Below are 19,241 nucleotides of genomic sequence, written 5' to 3' on the forward strand. Positions count from 1 at the left end.
TGTCATTTGGGGGTTACTGCTGTCATTCCCTTGTGTTAATCCCTCTTCCTGTTTAGTCTGGTTAAGTACTGTGTCATTTGGGGGTTACTGCTGTCATTCCCTTGTGTTAATCCCTCTTCCTGTTTAGTCTGGATAAGTACTGTGTCATTTGGGGGTTACTGCTGTCATTCCCTTGTGTTAATCCCTCTTCCTGTTTAGTTGGGTAAGTACTGTGTCATTTGGGGGTTACTGCTGTCATTCCCTTGTGTTAATCCTCCTTCCTGTTTAGTGTGGGTAAGTACTGTGTCATTTGGGGGTTACTGCTATCATTCCCTTGTGTTAATCCCTCTTCCTGTTTAGTCTGGGTAAGTACTGTCATTTGGGGGTTACTGCTGTCATTCCCTTGTGTTAATCCCTCTTCCTGTTTAGTCTGGGTAAGTACTGTGTCAAAAGTTATAATTTTCCTACACTGTACTTCTGATAGGTAGTTAATTCCTTTCCACCAGTGCTTATGTCTTGTGCCAAACTTCAAACTGATAGTTTGGTAGAGGTGTACAGAGGGAATCACATGAGTGTGCTACTTTCCTATTGGTGGAGAGGTGACATATAATGATTTGCATGAGAGACATGTAATTATTTGATTCTTATGGGGGAGGAGCAGAAGGCTTGTGGTATATTTAAAGAAACGGTTTGCATACAGAGGGCAGCACTGGACACAAATATCCAATGTTGTGATAGGAAGTAAGTACCTACTGGAAATACTTTTTCAGTGTTCGAAATGTGTAAGGTTTGTTTTGTGTGACAAGTATCCATGTCTGCTGTAAGATTTAGGTGGAATACTAAAAAATGATTATAAATTTCTAATGAAATATATTTTATCTGTTTTCATTTAGTGAAAAGACATCATTACTTGAAAGGAAAGAAGACAGAAGTGAAAAAGGCACTTTCCAAATTAGAAATAGAGAACCTCAAAAGGTCATCAGACACAAAAGTCAGTCGTGGATCAGGTGATCGGATGTCTAGTTCCATGCGAGGTACAAAAACTGAATGTTAGAAACTGCTTGGATTTAATTATTAATTAAGACAGTTCTCAACATCTTGGAGTTATACTAAATAAGTTTTATCAATAAAATATAGACCATTTTAATTTCCATATTTATCAGTGTAAAAGAAGATTCTGTCTGTTAAGCAACTCTTAATTTTTGTAAATAGTATGACCTCTGTCATCAAGTAAGTTTAGTGAAGTTACTTTCAAACTGTACTCACAAGTGTGGCTCTTTAAGTGCCACTGAGGCATAATTTAAGCCACAAACATGTAATAAACAGCTTTTCAAAGTTTTCATCTGTTTTTCTTTTATAAAAAAAAATAGTAAACCTTAGTCTATTTTTGCCGATACTTTCCAGGGTCCAACTAGTCATTGTGCAGTTAGCTTTTTTGGGAAGAGAGTATATATAGCCAATGTGTTCCAGCCAGTAAGTGGCCCTTTTAAAAGAAAACAGAGCATGACTCACCAGTGGGTCATGAAGTCTTCCAGTAAGACCCACGGGGGGTTCTTGTGGTAGTCAGTGTGTTAAGGTGCAGTGATTTAGTCTAGAGAAAAAGTTACATGATTAGTGTACGTGACACTAACTTGTTTTGTATAATATTAGTAATATTTTAATAGGACAGATAAGATCAGTATAGTTCTAACAAAAATATTTTGATTAATTGTAAGATGAAAAAAAGAGCTAGTTATAAAAAATGTAGAGAGTTGACACAGTTAGAAATCCAGTTGTAATACAGCAGGTGGTATGATTCAATGTATTTACTAAAATAACAAACAAAAGTAGAAAGAACAAAGTAGTTTTGATTAAATATCTTATTAAGCAGAGAGGCCTTATTGTAACTCTATCTCAGATTCTGTGTGTAAGACAATGACTAAAATTAAACATTGTTTTAACAGTAAGGTATTTTCTTATACACTGACAAATATGGTAAAGTGTTTCAGGTAACATAGTTCATAGTTTTTATAGAACAAAAATTTTTAAAGTTTACATAATTAAGTTGATGGACATCAATATTAAACTTTATTTCATATACTAGGATATTGGTGAAGATAGCATAGTAGAATAAAGATAACATGTAAGAAATTAGTTGAGATAATACAGTATAGATGTAAAGATAACGTGTAAGAAATGAGATAATACAGTATAGATGTAAAGATAACGTGTAAGAAATGAGATAATACAGTAGAGATGTAAAGATAACGTGTAAGAAATGAGATAATACAGTAGAGATGTAAAGATAACATGTAAGAAATGAGATAATACAGTAGAGATGTAAAGGTAACATGTAAGAAATGAGATAATACAGTAGAGATGTAAAGATAACATGTAAGAAATGAGATAATACGGTAGAGATGTAAAGATAACATGTAAGAAATGAGATAATACGGTAGAGATGTAAAGATAACATGTAAGAAATGAGATAATACAGTAGAGATGTAAAGATAACATGTAAGAAATGAGATAATACAGTAGAGATGTAAGATAACATGTAAGAAATGAGATAATACAGTAGAGATGTAAAGATAACATGTAAGAAATGAGATAATACAGTAGAGATGTAAAGATAACATGTAAGAAATGAGATAATACAGTATAGATGTAAGATAACATGCAAGAAATGAGATAATACAGTAGAGATGTAAAGATAACGTGTAAAAAATAAGATAATACAGTATAGATGTAAAGATAACATGTAAGAAATGAGATAATACAGTATAGATGTAAAGATAACGTGTAAGAAATGAGATAATACAGTAGAGATGTTAGATAACATGTAAGAAATGAGATAATACAGTATAGATGTAAGATAACATGTAAGAAATAAGATAATACAGTATAGATGTAAAGATAACATGTAAGAAATGAGATAATACAGTAGAGATGTAAGATAACATGTAAGAAATGAGATAATACGGTAGAGATGTAAAGATAACGTGTAAGAAATGAGATAATACAGTAGAGATGTAAAGATAACGTGTAAGAAATAAGATAATACAGTATAGATGTAAAGATAACATGTAAGAAATGAGATAATACAGTAGAGATGTAAGATAACATGTAAGAAATGAGATAATACAGTAGAGATGTAAAGATAACATGTAAGAAATGAGATAATACGGTAGAGATGTAAAGATAACGTAAGAAATGAGATAATACAGTAGAGATGTAAAGATAACGTGTAAGAAATGAGATAATACAGTAGAGATGTAAGATAACATGTAAGAAATGAGATAATACAGTAGAGATGTAAAGATAACGTGTAAGAAATGAGATAATACAGTAGAGATGTAAAGATAACGTGTAAGAAATGAGATAATACAGTAGAGATGTAAGATAACGTGTAAGAAATGAGATAATACAGTAGAGATGTAAGATAACGTGTAAGAAATGAGATAATACAGTAGAGATGTAAGATAACGTGTAAGAAATGAGATAATACAGTAGAGATGTAAAGATAACGTGTAAGAAATGAGATAATACAGTATAGATGTAAAGATAACATGTAAGAAATGAGATAATACAGTAGAGATGTAAGATAACATGTAAGAAATGAGATAATACAGTAGAGATGTAAAGATAACATGTAAGAAATGAGATAATACAGTAGAGATGTAAAGATAACGTGTAAGAAATGAGATAATACAGTAGAGATGTAAGATAACGTGTAAGAAATGAGATAATACAGTATAGATGTAAAGATAACATGTATGAAATGAGATAATACAGTAGAGATGTAAGATAACATGTAAGAAATGAGATAATACGGTAGAGATGTAAAGATAACATGTAAGAAATGAGATAATACGGTAGAGATGTAAGATAACATGTAAGAAATGAGATAATACAGTAGAGATGTAAAGATAACATGTAAGAAATGAGATAATACGGTAGAGATGTAAGATAACGTAAGAAATGAGATAATATGGTAGAGATGTAAGATAACATGTAAGAAATGAGATAATACGGTAGAGATGTAAGAAATGAGATAATACAGTAGAGATGTAAAGATAACATGTAAGAAATGAGATAATACAGTAGAGATGTAAGATAACATGTTAGAAATGAGGTGACACAGTACAGGTGCAAAGTATTGGATTTCGCAGTTTCTGAAGGGATTACTTGAAGAAAATCAGCAGAAGTTCATAAATATTACAGTAGGAAGTGTAGATAAAAATATGTCTTTTATTTTAAAACTGTTTTTAAATCCATTTAAAATATGTTCTAAATTAAACTATAACTGTGTAAGCAATATGTACACTTCGTAAATGAAAATAAAAAAGTAATTTTGATTGTCGTCACCATAAAGACCAGTCTCATATTCTTGTGGTAATATTTAATCTGTTGTATAAAATATAATTTTGATGAACCTTAGAAGGTGTACGTCTTGTGTTGTAACCTCATGAAATTTGCTACTCTTCACCAACAACACAAGTTTTTGGTAATGAAACTGTGATCCTAAAAAAATAAAATTTGTATATGAACAATACTTCAGAGAGTTTTGGTTGTTTAAAAGGAGACTTTTTGTGTTATAAGAAAGTTACCTTTGACTATTTAACACTAAATATAGTCAGTGCTTTTATCATGCTAGTGGTGATTATACTCTATAGGAATTATTATCCTGGAACATAACTTAGATAAGTGTAGATCCATGAGTTAAATTCTAAAGTGAGCATGTATTTATAGGTCATAGTTAATTGTTCAGTAAGTTAGGAAGTTTTTGGTAAATCTTTCGTTCAGTATTTAGTTGTGAATGATTTTCTTCACAAATATTGAATCAGAGATGGTGCTTTACTTTAGGATGTATGATGTATTACTACTACTATTATTATTAGGTAACCATGGGGATTGGAGTAGTGGAAGTCTTGACAGTGGATATGGACAAAGTGAGTCTGTCATGTTGTATTAGATACAGGCAGTGTATGATAGATTATTATAACTGTTCTATTATAGTATGTTGTGAGAATGTCAGTAGGAATATATAAACAATTCTCATAGAATTATTTTCACATATATTGTATAATAAAAATTACTGTATTTCCATGTTGTAATGCTAGATTGTTGTTCTTAGACAATCAAATAGTAAATGCTGTAGGTGGGTCTCACCTAATTTGTATCTACACTTACACAAAATGAGTTTGAACAAGCTACCCACAAAGTGTATAATAGATCCCAGCGCCATCTTTCTATGTTTTCAGGTTTTCGAGGTTATGGTTCAGGTGGATATGGAAGCAGTAGTGTATGGAATCAAAATTATGGTGGTGGTTTTGGACAAGGTGAGTATTGGAATCAAAACTATGGTGGTGGTTTTGGAAGAGGTGAGTATCGCAATCAAAACTATGGTGGAGCTTTAGGACAATGTGAGCATTGGAATCAAAACTATGGTGGAGCTTTTGGACAAGGTGAGTATTGGAATCAAAACTATGGTGGTGGTTTTGGAAGAGGTGAGTATCGCAATCAAAACTATGGTGGAGCTTTAGGACAATGTGAGCATTGGAATCGAAACTATGTTGGTGGTTTTGGAAGAGATGAGTATCGGAATCAAAACTATGGTGATGGTTTTGGAAGAGGTGAGTATCGGAATCAAAACTATGGTGATGGTTTTGGAAGAGGTGAGTATTGGAATCAAAACTATGGTGATGGTTTTGGATGAGGTGAGTATCAGAATCAAAACTGTTGTGGTGGTTTTGGATGAGGTGAGTATCAGAATCAAAACTGTTGTGGTGGTTTTGGATGAGGTGAGTATCAGAATCAAAACTGTGGTAGTGGTTTTGGATGAGGTGAGTATCAGAATCAAAACTATGGTGGTGGTTTTGGATGAGGTGAGTATCAGAATCAAAACTATTCTGGTGGTTTTGGATGAGGTATCGGAATCAAAACTGTGGTGATGGTTTTGGATGAGGTGAGTATTGGAATCAAAACTTTGGTGGTTTTGGATGAGGTGAGTACTGGAATCAAAACTGTGGTGGTGGTTTTGGATGAGGTGAGTATCGGAATCAAAACTATGGTGGTGGTTTTAGACAAGGTGAGCATGAGGTTATCCTTGAACATATGATAATAGCTTCTCATTTATCTGTTCTCTTGTTCACGTTCAAAGACAAAGGTTAATATTAAAGTTTCCTTTGAGGTATTTTTCACTACACAGGAACCCAAGAGAAATCCTTAATAATGTCTTGCTAACCACAATATTTACAATGGTAAAGTACCTTTTCTGAACAACAAAGAGTAATCAAAGACACAAATTAATTATAACACTGACACATGGAAAATTTTAAAATGAGTTGATTATATTTAGTGAGTTCAACTGATATTTACTATCATTGGTTCCTTCCAGGAGGTTGGGGTGGTAATTTAGGGTCAGGATATGGAAACAGTTATGGAGGAGGACCACTAAGAAGAAGTGATTATATGCAACAAAGACAAGGTCCATATGGAGGTAGAACATTTAAGTTTTTATAGATGTTACTGTTATTGTGTTGTCCTTCAAGACATCAATGGTTACTGTTATGGTTCATCTCATTCAATTACTATAGATAACGTTATGTCTGGTTCAAAAACCTTTCTGTGTCTGTGTAACACACCAACATTATATCTGTTTGAAACACCTTTCTCTCTCTGTGTAACACACCAACATTATATCTGTTTGAAACACCTTTCTCTGTCTGTGTAACACACCAACAATTTATCTGTTTGAAACACCTTTCTCTCTTTGTGTAGTTAAAACATTTTTCTCTGTACAATACACTTAGCATTGTCTTGCTGAATCATCTGTACTTTGTATAAAGAAATATTTTCAGACTAATGAATGAATTCACTAATTTTCCAGAGATTTCTTGTTTTGTACTTGAAAGGCTACATCAGTTTCAACACCTATGATTACATCAGTAAACATGAATCATTTGATCTGTATGACAACTCAAGAATCTCTTGAAAAATGATTGTAATATTTTCATTAAATGAATCACTTTGAGAGATTTTTCTGATTCTATAAAAAAGAATTTTCTAAAGAATTCTTTACCCTCGAGGCTTTACTAGTAGTGTCAAAGTTAACTTGTTTTACAAACTTATCATAACTGTTTCTGGCCTACAAAGCACTTTTCATACATTGAGTACTTACCTACAAGCCAAGTTTAAAAACTTAAATATGTTTTTATTTAAATAATGTTCATGTCGAACATTTTAGAATTGGTATTACATCACTGTGTGACATTTGGTGGAATTCAGAAAGAAAAATGAAAACAATTTCAATTCTTGGCAACTCCATGGATTCTTATTTGTAAAGAATTCATTTTTATTTGGTTTTTATGTGCTAAGAAGCTGTCCTGCTTTGAAAATAGAATTAGCTAAAACTGGTTCCTCTCTGTGAACTTTTATTCTTGTAAAACATTTTATGTTGTGTAAACAACTACCAATAAAATCCAGCTTTGAGAATGTCTACAAGAAATCATGAATACCAGTGGATATTGCCAATTAAAAACTAGTTATATCAGTGTACAGTCAATAAAAGAACTTGAGAAATAACTTATGGTTTTATATTAATTGTACCTTCTATGGAGGAGTACAGTATAATCTGATGGAAAGTTTAGGAACAAATCATAGACCAGTTTCATTGGATATTGTTTGTATTTGTTTGAAATGAAAGCTATGTAAATACTTTGATTAAGAACATCAGGTAACCATAGTTAGGTTTAGAGTACAGTAAACAATGGTGAAATATTTATAAAGTTTATTGTATTCAAACACTTAATAAAGAGCTCAAATATATGGAAAAACAATCTATTTATCACATAAATACCTAAATTATGAGCAAGAATATTGCTAAGAAGAGTATTGTCATAAAGTGTAATCTGGTGTTAATTTGAATAGTTCACTGAGAAATTGTTGATGAACATGTAAAAATTCTGATATGAAAATGTTTTGTAAACTGTGTAATGTAAAACGTTTGGAAATTTCATAATTATAATTAAACCAAATCAAATTATATGCATGTTTTAAAGCCAAAATTGGTTACAGTTTAAAAGTTTATTCTAAGTTTCATGAAATTTGTTCAAGTTTCTAAAATGAGAAGAAATAAGGGGACACATCACTGGTCCATAAAAGGTTAGATAAAGTAAAGATGATAATAAAACAAGGGAAGAAATAAGGGGACACCTCACTGGTCCATAAAAGGTTAGATAAAGTAAAGATGATAATAAAACAAGGGAAGAAATAAGGGGACACATCACTAGTCCATAAAAGGTTAGATAAAGTAAAGATGATAATAAAACAAGGGAAGAAATAAGGGGACACATCACTGGTCCATAAAAGGTTAGATAAAGTAAAGATGATAATAAAACAAGGGAAGAAATAAGGGGACACCTCACTGGTCCATAAAAGGTTAGATAAAGTAAAGATGATAATAAAACAAGGGAAGAAATAAGGGGACACATTACTGGTCCATAAAAGGTTAGATAAAAATAAGGTGATAATGAGAAGAAACAAGGGGACACCTCACTGGTCCAGAAAAGGTTAGATATAGTAAAGATGATAATAAAACAAGGGAAGAAATAAGGGGACACATCACTGGTCCATAGAAGGTTAGATAAAGTTAAGATGATAATAAAAAAAATGGAAAAAAATCAAGGGACATCATTTCAGACAAGGAAACGTTAAATATAAAAGTGAATGAAAATTTTCTATAAATTAATTCTCTGATTTTCAGGTGGATACTAAATTGTGGTATTTGAACATGGAATCATGAAGTTTGTTAAAAGGGGTAAGTGTTGAAACTTGCTGTGTAATACTGACCAATACTTAACTCTTGTTTGTCCAGTAAGAGGTTTTGAAAACATTCAGGTTTCTCTACTAAAATTGTTAGAATAAACTACAATAATACTGCTGCTCTTTTTGGAATAAAATAGCAAAGTTTATATCACTACAAGAGAATGTAATAGAATGGCCTATGATACAACAGTGTAAACTAATCATGTTATAAAATAATATAAATTCAAAACAACACATTCTAATCTTTCTGTTCTCCAAATTGTTAAGTTAATTTAATACTCCAAAAAATAGAAAAAGAAACAAATTAGAAAATGAATTAAATATCAATATGAAAGTAGAAACTCAAAAAATAAGTGTTTTTATGATGAGAAATGTACATGAAGACAGTCAGTGAGTTGAGGAACCTTATTGGTTTAAATGAAGACAGTCAGTTGAGGAATCTTATTGGTTGAGATGAAGACAGTCATTTGAGGAACCTTACAGGTGTAGATGAAGACAGTCATTTGAGGAACCTTACAGGTGTAGATGAAGACAGTCAATTGAGGAACCTTACTGGTTTAGATGAAGACAGTCATTTGAGGAATCTTACTGCTTTAGATGAAGACAGTCATTTGAGGAACCTTACAGGTGTAGATGAAGACAGTCATTTGAGGAACCTTACAGGTGTAGATGAAGACAGTCATTTGAGGAACCTTACAGGTGTAGATGAAGACAGTCAATTGAGGAACCTTACAGGTTTAGATGAAGACAGTCAATTGAGGAACCTTACAGGTTTAGATGAAGACAGTCATTTGAGGAACCTTACAGGTTTAGATGAAGACAGTCATTTGAGGAACCTTACAGGTTTAGATGAAGACCATCATTTGAGGAACCTTACTGGTTTAGATGAAGACTGTCAGTTGAGGAATCTTATTAGTTCAGATGAAGACAGTCATTTGAGGAATCTTACTGCTTTAGATGAAGACTCTCAGTTGAGGAATCTTACTGCTTTAGATGAAGACTGTCATTTGAGGAATCTTATTAGTTCAGATGAAGACAGTCAGTTGAGGAATCTTACTGGTTTAGATAAAGACAGTCAGTTGAGGAATCTTACTGGTTTAGATAAAGACAGTCATTTGAGGAATCTTACTGGTTTAGATGAAGACAGTCATTTGAGGAACCTTACAGGTGTAGATGAAGACAGTCATTTGAGGAACCTTACAGGTTTAGATGAAGACAGTCATTTGAGGAATTTTACTGGTTTAGATGAAGACAGTCAGTTGAGGAATCTTACTGGTTTAGATGAAGACTGTCATTTGAGGAATCTAACTGGTTTAGATGAAGACAGTCATTTGAGGAATCTTACTGCTTTAGATGAAGACTGTCATTTGAGGAATCTAACTGGTTTAGATGAAGACTGTCATTTGAGGAATCTTATTAGTTCAGATGAAGACAGTCAGTTGAGGAATCTTACTGGTTTAGATGAAGACTGTCAGTTGAGGAATCTTACTGGTTTAGATGAAGACAGTCATTTGAGGAATCTTACTGGTTTAGATGAAGACAGTCAGTTGAGGAATCTTATTGGTTTAGATGAAGACAGTCATTTGAGGAATCATTGGTTTAGATGAAGACAGTCATTTGAGGAATCTAACTGGTTTGGATGAAGACAGTCATTTAAGGAACCTTACTGGTTTAGATGAAGACAGTCATTTGAGGAATCTTATTAGTTTAGATGAAGACTGTCAGTTGAGGAATCTAACTGGTTTAGATGAAGACAGTCATTTAAGGAACCTTACTGGTTTAGATGAAGACAGTCAGTTGAGGAATCTTACTGGTTTAGATGAAGACAGTCAGTTGACGAATTTTACTGGTTTAGATGAAGACAGTCATTTGAGGAATCTTACTGCTTTAGATGAAGACTCTCAGTTGAGGAATCTTACTGGTTTAGATGAAGACAGTCAGTTGAGGAATCTTACTGCTTTAGATGAAGACTGTCAGTTGAGGAACCTTACAGGTGTAGATGAAGACAGTCATTTGAGGAACCTTACTGCTTTAGATGAAGACTGTCAGTTGAGCAATTTTACTGGTTTAGATGAAGACAGTCATTTGAGGAATCTGATTGGTTTAGATGAAGACAGTCATTTGAGGAACCTTACAGGTGAAGATGAAGACAGTCATTTGAGGAATCTTACTGCTTTAGATGAAGACTCTCAGTTGAGGAATCTTACTGCTTTAGATGAAGACTGTCATTTGAGGAATCTTATTAGTTCAGATGAAGACAGTCAGTTGAGGAATCTTACTGGTTTAGATAAAGACAGTCAGTTGAGGAATCTTACTGGTTTAGATGAAGTCAGTCATTTGAGGAATCTGATTGGTTTAGATGAAGACAGTCATTTGAGGAACCTTACAGGTGTAGATGAAGACAGTCATTTGAGGAACCTTACAGGTTTAGATGAAGACAGTCATTTGAGGAATCTTACTGGTTTAGATGAAGACTGTCATTTGAGGAATCTAACTGGTTTAGATGAAGACAGTCATTTGAGGAATCTTACTGCTTTAGATGAAGACTGTCATTTGAGGAATCTAACTGGTTTAGATGAAGACTGTCATTTGAGGAATCTTATTAGTTCAGATGAAGACAGTCAGTTGAGGAATCTTACTGGTTTAGATGAAGACTGTCAGTTGAGGAATCTTACTGGTTTAGATGAAGACAGTCATTTGAGGAATCTTACTGGTTTAGATGAAGACAGTCAGTTGAGGAATCTTATTGGTTTAGATGAAGACAGTCATTTGAGGAATCATTGGTTTAGATGAAGACAGTCATTTGAGGAATCTAACTGGTTTGGATGAAGACAGTCATTTAAGGAACCTTACTGGTTTAGATGAAGACAGTCATTTGAGGAATCTTATTAGTTTAGATGAAGACTGTCAGTTGAGGAATCTAACTGGTTTAGATGAAGACAGTCATTTAAGGAACCTTACTGGTTTAGATGAAGACAGTCAGTTGAGGAATCTTACTGGTTTAGATGAAGACAGTCAGTTGACGAATTTTACTGGTTTAGATGAAGACAGTCATTTGAGGAATCTTACTGCTTTAGATGAAGACTCTCAGTTGAGGAATCTTACTGGTTTAGATGAAGACAGTCAGTTGAGGAATCTTACTGCTTTAGATGAAGACTGTCAGTTGAGGAACCTTACAGGTGTAGATGAAGACAGTCATTTGAGGAACCTTACTGCTTTAGATGAAGACTGTCAGTTGAGCAATTTTACTGGTTTAGATGAAGACAGTCATTTGAGGAATCTGATTGGTTTAGATGAAGACAGTCATTTGAGGAACCTTACAGGTGAAGATGAAGACAGTCATTTGAGGAACCTTACAGGTGTAGATGAAGACAGTCAATTGAGGAACCTTACAGGTTTAGATGAAGACAGTCATTTGAGGAACCTTACAGGTTTAGATGAAGACAGTCATTTGAGGAATCTTACTGGTTTAGATGAAGACCATCATTTGAGGAACCTTATTAGTTCAGATGAAGACAGTCATTTGAGGAATCTTATTGGTTTAGATGAAGACAGTCATTTGAGGAATTTTATTGGTTTAGATGACGATGGTCATTTGAGGAATTTTATTGGTTTAGATGACGATGGTCATTTGAGGCATTTTATTGGTTTAGATGAAGACAGTCAGTTGAGGAATCTTACTGCTTTAGATGAAGACTCTCAGTTGAGGAATTTTACTGGTTCAGATGAAGACTCTCAGTTGAGGAATCTTACTGCTTTAGATGAAGACTGTCATTTGAGGAATCTAACTGGTTTAGATGAAGACAGTCATTTGAGGAACCTTACAGGTGTAGATGAAGACAGTCATTTGAGGAACCTTACAGGTTTAGATGAAGACAGTCATTTGAGGAATTTTACTGGTTTAGATGAAGACCGTCATTTGAGGAATCTAACTGGTTTAGATGAAGACTGTCAGTTGAGGAATCTTACTGGTTTAGATGAAGACAGTCAGTTGAGGAACCTTACTGGTTTAGATGAAGACAGTCATTTGAGGAATCTGATTGGTTTAGATGAAGACAGTCATTTGAGGAACCTTACAGGTGTAGATGAAGACAGTCATTTGAGGAACCTTACAGGTGTAGATGAAGACAGTCATTTGAGGAACCTTACAGGTTTAGATGAAGACAGTCATTTGAGGAATTTTACTGGTTTAGATGAAGACCGTCATTTGAGGAACCTTACTGGTTTAGATGAAGACTGTCAGTTGAGGAATCTTACTGGTTTAGATGAAGACAGTCAGTTGAGGAACCTTACTGGTTTAGATGAAGACAGTCATTTGAGGAATCTTATTGGTTTAGATGAAGACAGTCATTTGAGGAATCTTATTGGTTTAGGTGAAGACAGTCATTTGAGGAATCTAACTGGTTTAGATGAAGACAGTCATTTGAGGAATCTTACTGGTTTAGATGAAGACTGTCATTTGAGGAATCTTATTGGTTTGGATGAAGAGAGTCATTTGAGGAATTTTACTGGTTTAGATGAAGACAGTCATTTGAGGAATCTTACTGGTTTAGATGACTGTCAGTTAAGGAATCCTATTAGTTCAGATGAAGACTGTCAGTTAAGGAATCCTATTAGTTCAGATGAAGACTGTCAGTTGAGGAATCTTACTGGTTTAGATGAAGACATTCATTTGAGGAATCTCACTGGTTTAGATGAAGACAGTCAGTTGAGGAATCTAACTGGTTTAGATGAAGACAGTTCAGGAATCTTACTGGTTTAGATGAAGACAGTCAGTTCAGGAATCTTATTGGTTTAGATGAAGACAGTCATTTGAGGAATCTTATTGGTTTAGGTGAAGACAGTCATTTGAGGAATCTTATTGGTTTAGGTGAAGACTCTCAGTTGAGGAATTTTACTGGTTTAGATGAAGACAGTCAGTTGAGGAATCTTACTGGTTTAGATGAAGACAGTCAGTTGAGGAATCTAACTGGTTTAGATGAAGACTGTCAGTTGAGGAATCTAACTGGTTTAGATGAAGACAGTTATTTAAGGAACCTTACTGGTTTAGATGAAGACAGTCAGTTGAGGAATCTTACTGGTTTAGATGAAGACAGTCATTTGAGGAATCTTACTGCTTTAGATGAAGACTCTCAGTTGAGGAATTTTACTGGTTTAGATGAAGACAGTCAGTTGAGGAATCTTACTGCTTTAGATGAAGACAGTCAGTTGAGGAATCTTATTGGTTTAGATGAAGACAGTCATTTGAGGAATCTTATTGGTTTAGGTGAAGACAGTCATTTGAGGAATCTAACTGGTTTAGATGAAGACAGTCATTTGAGGAATCTTACTGGTTTAGATGAAGACAGTCATTTGAGGAATCTTATTGGTTTGGATGAAGAGAGTCATTTGAGGAATTTTACTGGTTTAGATGAAGACAGTCATTTGAGGAATCTTACTGGTTTAGATGACTGTCAGTTAAGGAATCTAACTGGTTTAGATGAAGACAGTCAGTTGAGGAATCTAACTGGTTTAGATGAAGACAGTCAGTTGAGGAATCTTATTGGTTTAGATGAAGACAGTCATTTGAGGAATCTTATTGGTTTAGATGAAGACAGTCATTTGAGGAATCTTATTGGTTTAGGTGAAGACAGTCATTTGAGGAATCTAACTGGTTTAGATGAAGACAGTCATTTGAGGAATCTTACTGGTTTAGATGAAGACAGTCATTTGAGGAATCTTACTGGTTTAGATGAAGACAGTCAGTTGAGGAATCTTACTGGTTTAGATGAAGACAGTCAGTTGACGAATTTTACTGGTTTAGATGAAGACAGCCATTTGAGGAATCTTACTGCTTTAGATGAAGACTCTCAGTTGAGGAATCTTACTGCTTTAGATGAAGACTCTCAGTTGAGGAATCTTACTGGTTTAGATGAAGACAGTCAGTTGAGGAATCTAACTGGTTTAGATGAAGACAGTCATTTGAGGAATCTTACTGCTTTAGATGAAGACTCTCAGTTGAGGAATTTTACTGGTTTAGATGAAGACAGTCAGTTGAGGAATCTTACTGCTTTAGATGAAGACTGTCAGTTGAGGAACCTTACAGGTGTAGTTGAAGACAGTCATTTGAGGAACCTTACTGCTTTAGATGAAGACAGTCATTTGAGGAATCTGATTGGTTTAGATGAAGACAGTCATTTGAGGAATCTGATTTGTTTAGATGAAGACAGTCATTTGAGGAACCTTACAGGTGTAGATGAAGACAGTCATTTGAGGAACCTTACAGGTGTAGATGAAGACAGTCATTTGAGGAACCTTACAGGTGAAGATGAAGACAGTCATTTGAGGAACCTTACAGGTGTAGATGAAGACAGTCAATTGAGGAACCTTACAGGTTTAGATGAAGACAGTCATTTGAGGAATCTTACTGGTTTAGATGAAGACTGTCAGTTGAGGAATCTTATTGGTTTAGATGAAGACTGTCAGTTGAGGAATCTTATTGGTTTAGATGAAGATGGTCATTTGAGGCATTTTATTGGTTTAGATGAAGACAGTCAGTTGAGGAATCTTATTAGTTCAGATGAAGACAGTCATTTGAGGCATTTTATTGGTTTAGATGAAGACTCTCAGTTGAGGAATTTTACTGCTTTAGATGAAGACTCTCAGTTGAGGAATCTTACTGCTTTAGATGAAGACTGTCATTTGAGGAATCTTATTAGTTCAGATGAAGACAGTCAGTTGAGGAATCTTACTGGTTTAGATGAAGACTGTCAGTTGCGAAATCTTACTGGTTTAGATGAAGACAGTCATTTGAGGAATCTTACTGGTTTAGATGAAGACCGTCATTTGAGGAATCTTACTGGTTTAGATGAAGACCGTCATTTGAGGAATCTTACTGGTTTAGATGAAGACAGTCATTTGAGGCATTTTATTGGTTTAGATGAAGACAGTCAGTTGAGGAATCTTACTGGTTTAGATAAAGACAGTCAGTTGAGGAATCTTACTGCTTTAGATGAAGACTCTCAGTTGAGGAATTTTACTGGTTTAGATGAAGACAGTCATTTGAGGAACCTTACTTGTTTAGATGAAGACAATCAGTTGAGGAATCTTACTGCTTTAGATGAAGACTGTCAGTTGAGGAATATTACTGGTTTAGATGAAGACAGTCATTTGAGGAACCTTACTGGTTTAGATGAAGTCAGTCATTTGAGGAATCTGATTGGTTTAGATGAAGACAGTCATTTGAGGAACCTTACAGGTGTAGATGAAGACAGTCATTTGAGGAACCTTACTGCTTTAGATGAAGACTGTCAGTTGAGGAATTTTACTGGTTTAGATGAAGACAGTCATTTGAGGAACTTTACTGGTTTAGATAAAGACAGTCATTTGAGGAATCTGATTGGTTAAGATGAAGACAGTCATTTGAGGAACCTTACAGGTGTAGATGAAGACAGTCATTTGAGGAACCTTACTGGTTTAGATGAAGACAGTCAGTTGAGGAATCTTATTAGTTCAGATGAAGACAGTCATTTGAGGCATTTTATTGGTTTATATGAAGACAGTCAGTTGAGGAATCTTACTGGTTTAGATGAAGACAGTTATTTGAGGAATCTTACTGCTTTAGATGAAGACTGTCAGTTGAGGAATTTTACTGGTTTAGATGAAGACAGTCATTTGAGGAACCTTACTGGTTTAGATGAAGACAGTCATTTGAGGAATCTTACTGGTGTAGATGAAGACAGTCATTTGAGGAACCTTACAGGTGTAGATGAAGACAGTCATTTGAGGAACCTTACAGGTGTAGATGAAGACAGTCATTTGAGGAACCTTACAGGTGTAGATGAAGACAGTCATTTGAGGAACCTTACAGGTGTAGATGAAGATAGTCATTTGAGGAACCTTACAGGTTTAGATGAAGATGGTCAGTTGAGGAATCTTATTGGTTTAGATGAAGACAGTCGTTTGAGGAATCTAACTGGTTTAGATGAAGACAGTCATTTGAGGAATCTTACTGGTTTAGATGAAGACAATCATTTTTTTATTTTATTTGTAAATAAAAATTTAAAATTTATAGTTAACTTTCAGTAATAGTTTTTAGAGCCAAAACTTTACACACATTTTATTTACAAGTTTGTCAAACTTCTCACAATCTTTAGTACTGACTGCCTGTTCATTTGTCTAAATTATTGGTCCTTATTGTTTATAATAGTTGTTATTCATGAGAAATTTACTTTGTTGGAGGAAGCATATAGTCTGCTTAAATTAAAAGCATTTTTTTTAGAATAGTATCACATAATATTGGATACTTGTACTAGTAAACCAGGTTGGAAAAGGTTAAAGTCAGTTTTTGTTTAGTCATTCTTGTCAATGTCTTTTGTTTTTTTTTCTTACTGCATGCAGATTTGTGCCAAACATGAGACAGTTGTAAAATATTCAATAATTTCCTTGGTCAACAGCTTTACCATTTGTGACAGTGTGACACCTTCTTTTGAGTGGAAATATTATTTAATTTGCAACAGTTTTTGACTATCCTTTATCTGTGTGGTTGAAGAAATAGACTTATGTGGAACTAATAACAATTAATAATGTCATTGTATATTTTATTTCTATCAATGAGTGGATAAAAGGAATACCTTCCACTGGGTGTGTGAACTTGTCTACCTAAAAGGAATACCTTTTCCTGGTTGTGTGAACTTGTCTACCTAAAAGGAATACCTTTTCCTGGTTGTGTGAACTTGTCTACCCAAAAGGAATGCATTCCCCTTGGTGTATAAACTTGTCTACCCAAAAGGAATGCATTCACTTGGGTGTGTGAACTTGTCTACCTAAAAGGAATACCTTTTCCTGGTTGTGTGAACTTGTCTACCCAAAAGGAATGCATTCCCTTGGGTGTATGAACTCGTCTACCCAAAAGGAATACATTTCTCTGGGTGTATGAACTTGTCTACCCAAAAGGAATGCATTCCCCTAGGTGTATGAACTTGTCTCTCCTTGCTTCATGTTAAATACACTCTAAATGAATCTCACCTTAGGTGTTTTTTTTTTGTAGACTGAAAAGTTGTTAGTTACTTTGTAAAGGCAGGAAAAGGGGTTTTAAATATAATTGTACACATACAGGAAGAAAAAAAACCATTAGATAATTTAGCTATTGAAGTTTAGCTAACGTGAATAACCTTTATACATTTTGGTTTAGGAGTGAGAGAACAGAGTTGTAGCTACATTCAGCTTGAAGGACAGGGAAGGATCAGCTAGAACTACACTTCTGTTAACGTCAGTCGAGGAATTTCAATTTACTCAGGCAGCTTCCAGGGTTTATTTATTATGGTAGCTAGTAGTAATACTGTTAAATTTAGAATGGGAGGACCACTCGGTTTATTAGCTAGTAGTTATACTGTTAAATTTAGAACGGGAGGAGCCACTCGGTTTATTAGCTAGTAGTTATACTGTTAAATTTAGAAAGGGAAGAGCCACTCGGTTTATTAGCTAGTAGTAATACTGTTAAATTTAGAACGGGAGGAGCCACTCGGTTTATTAGCTAGTAGTAATACTATTAAATTTAGAACGGGAGGAGCCACTCGGTTTATTAGCTAGTATTAATACTGTTAATATTAGAACGGGAGGAGCCACTCGGTTTATTAGCTAGTAGTAATACTGTTAAATTTAGAATGGGAGGAGCCACTCAGTTTATTAGCTAGTAGTAATACTGTTAAATTAGAAGGGGAGGAGCCACTTGGCTTATTTGTAGGTTGCTACTTCCATGTTTTAACATCCCCCTTTTCTCATGACTTGTTTTGAATAAGGTGTGATCATTCATAAATTGATATTACAATTTTAAAATAGCCAGATTTATGGGAATTTCAACAATACAACTTTTAAATAGCTTTTAAATGTAAGGTTGATTATGTTTTAGTTTCTTTTAGTGTGCGTGTGTGGGTGCTGTTAGCATTTATATTTACACATTCCATTTATCAGTAGCTAGAACCTTAAGGCTCATGTATGTAGTAAATCCTTAGATAAATGTTAATACTTCTGGTATTAAAGTGTATTTCTCTAACTAATATAATATTGTTTCACACACCTAACAGTAAGATAAATCCGTACATAGTTTGTTTTTAATAAAAGTAATGTCCTAAGAAGAGGATAAAACAACTTTTGTGATGTCCATTAACCAAATGTTTGTATTCTTATCAAATAATCTTAGGAAGGATTAAAGATAATAAATACTAGTTGTCACAAGTGTGTTGTTCTTATATCTGATTCCAGACAGACAGCTTATAATAGTTTTATCAATAAAGAAATGATAATAATAATAAATACTAGTTGTCACAAGTGTGTTGTTCTTATATCTGATTCCAGGCAGACAGCTTATAATAGTTTTATCAATAAAGAAATGATAATAAATACTAGTTGTCACAAGTGTGTTGTTCTTATATCTGATTCCAGACAAACAGCTTATAATAGTTTTATCAATAAAG

At 34.0% G+C, this 19,241-nt stretch overlaps 1 protein-coding gene and 1 long non-coding RNA gene across 2 annotated transcripts in view; both read left to right on the plus strand.

Moving 5' to 3' along the window:
• Positions 1-19,241, plus strand: part of LOC143242321 (uncharacterized) — a 146,015-nt gene that overhangs the window by 114,486 nt on the left and 12,288 nt on the right. The window lies entirely within an intron of this gene.
• LOC143242398 (uncharacterized) lies at positions 862-19,172 on the plus strand. The gene is made up of 6 exons (XR_013022600.1): positions 862-1,013; positions 4,860-4,910; positions 5,223-5,300; positions 6,359-6,460; positions 8,726-8,779; positions 17,960-19,172. It is a non-coding gene; the product is annotated as an uncharacterized LOC143242398 (long non-coding RNA).

Source organism: Tachypleus tridentatus, unplaced genomic scaffold, assembly GCF_004210375.1.
Source record: "Tachypleus tridentatus isolate NWPU-2018 unplaced genomic scaffold, ASM421037v1 Hic_cluster_2, whole genome shotgun sequence".
Classification (NCBI taxonomy): Eukaryota; Metazoa; Arthropoda; class Merostomata; order Xiphosura; family Limulidae; genus Tachypleus; species Tachypleus tridentatus.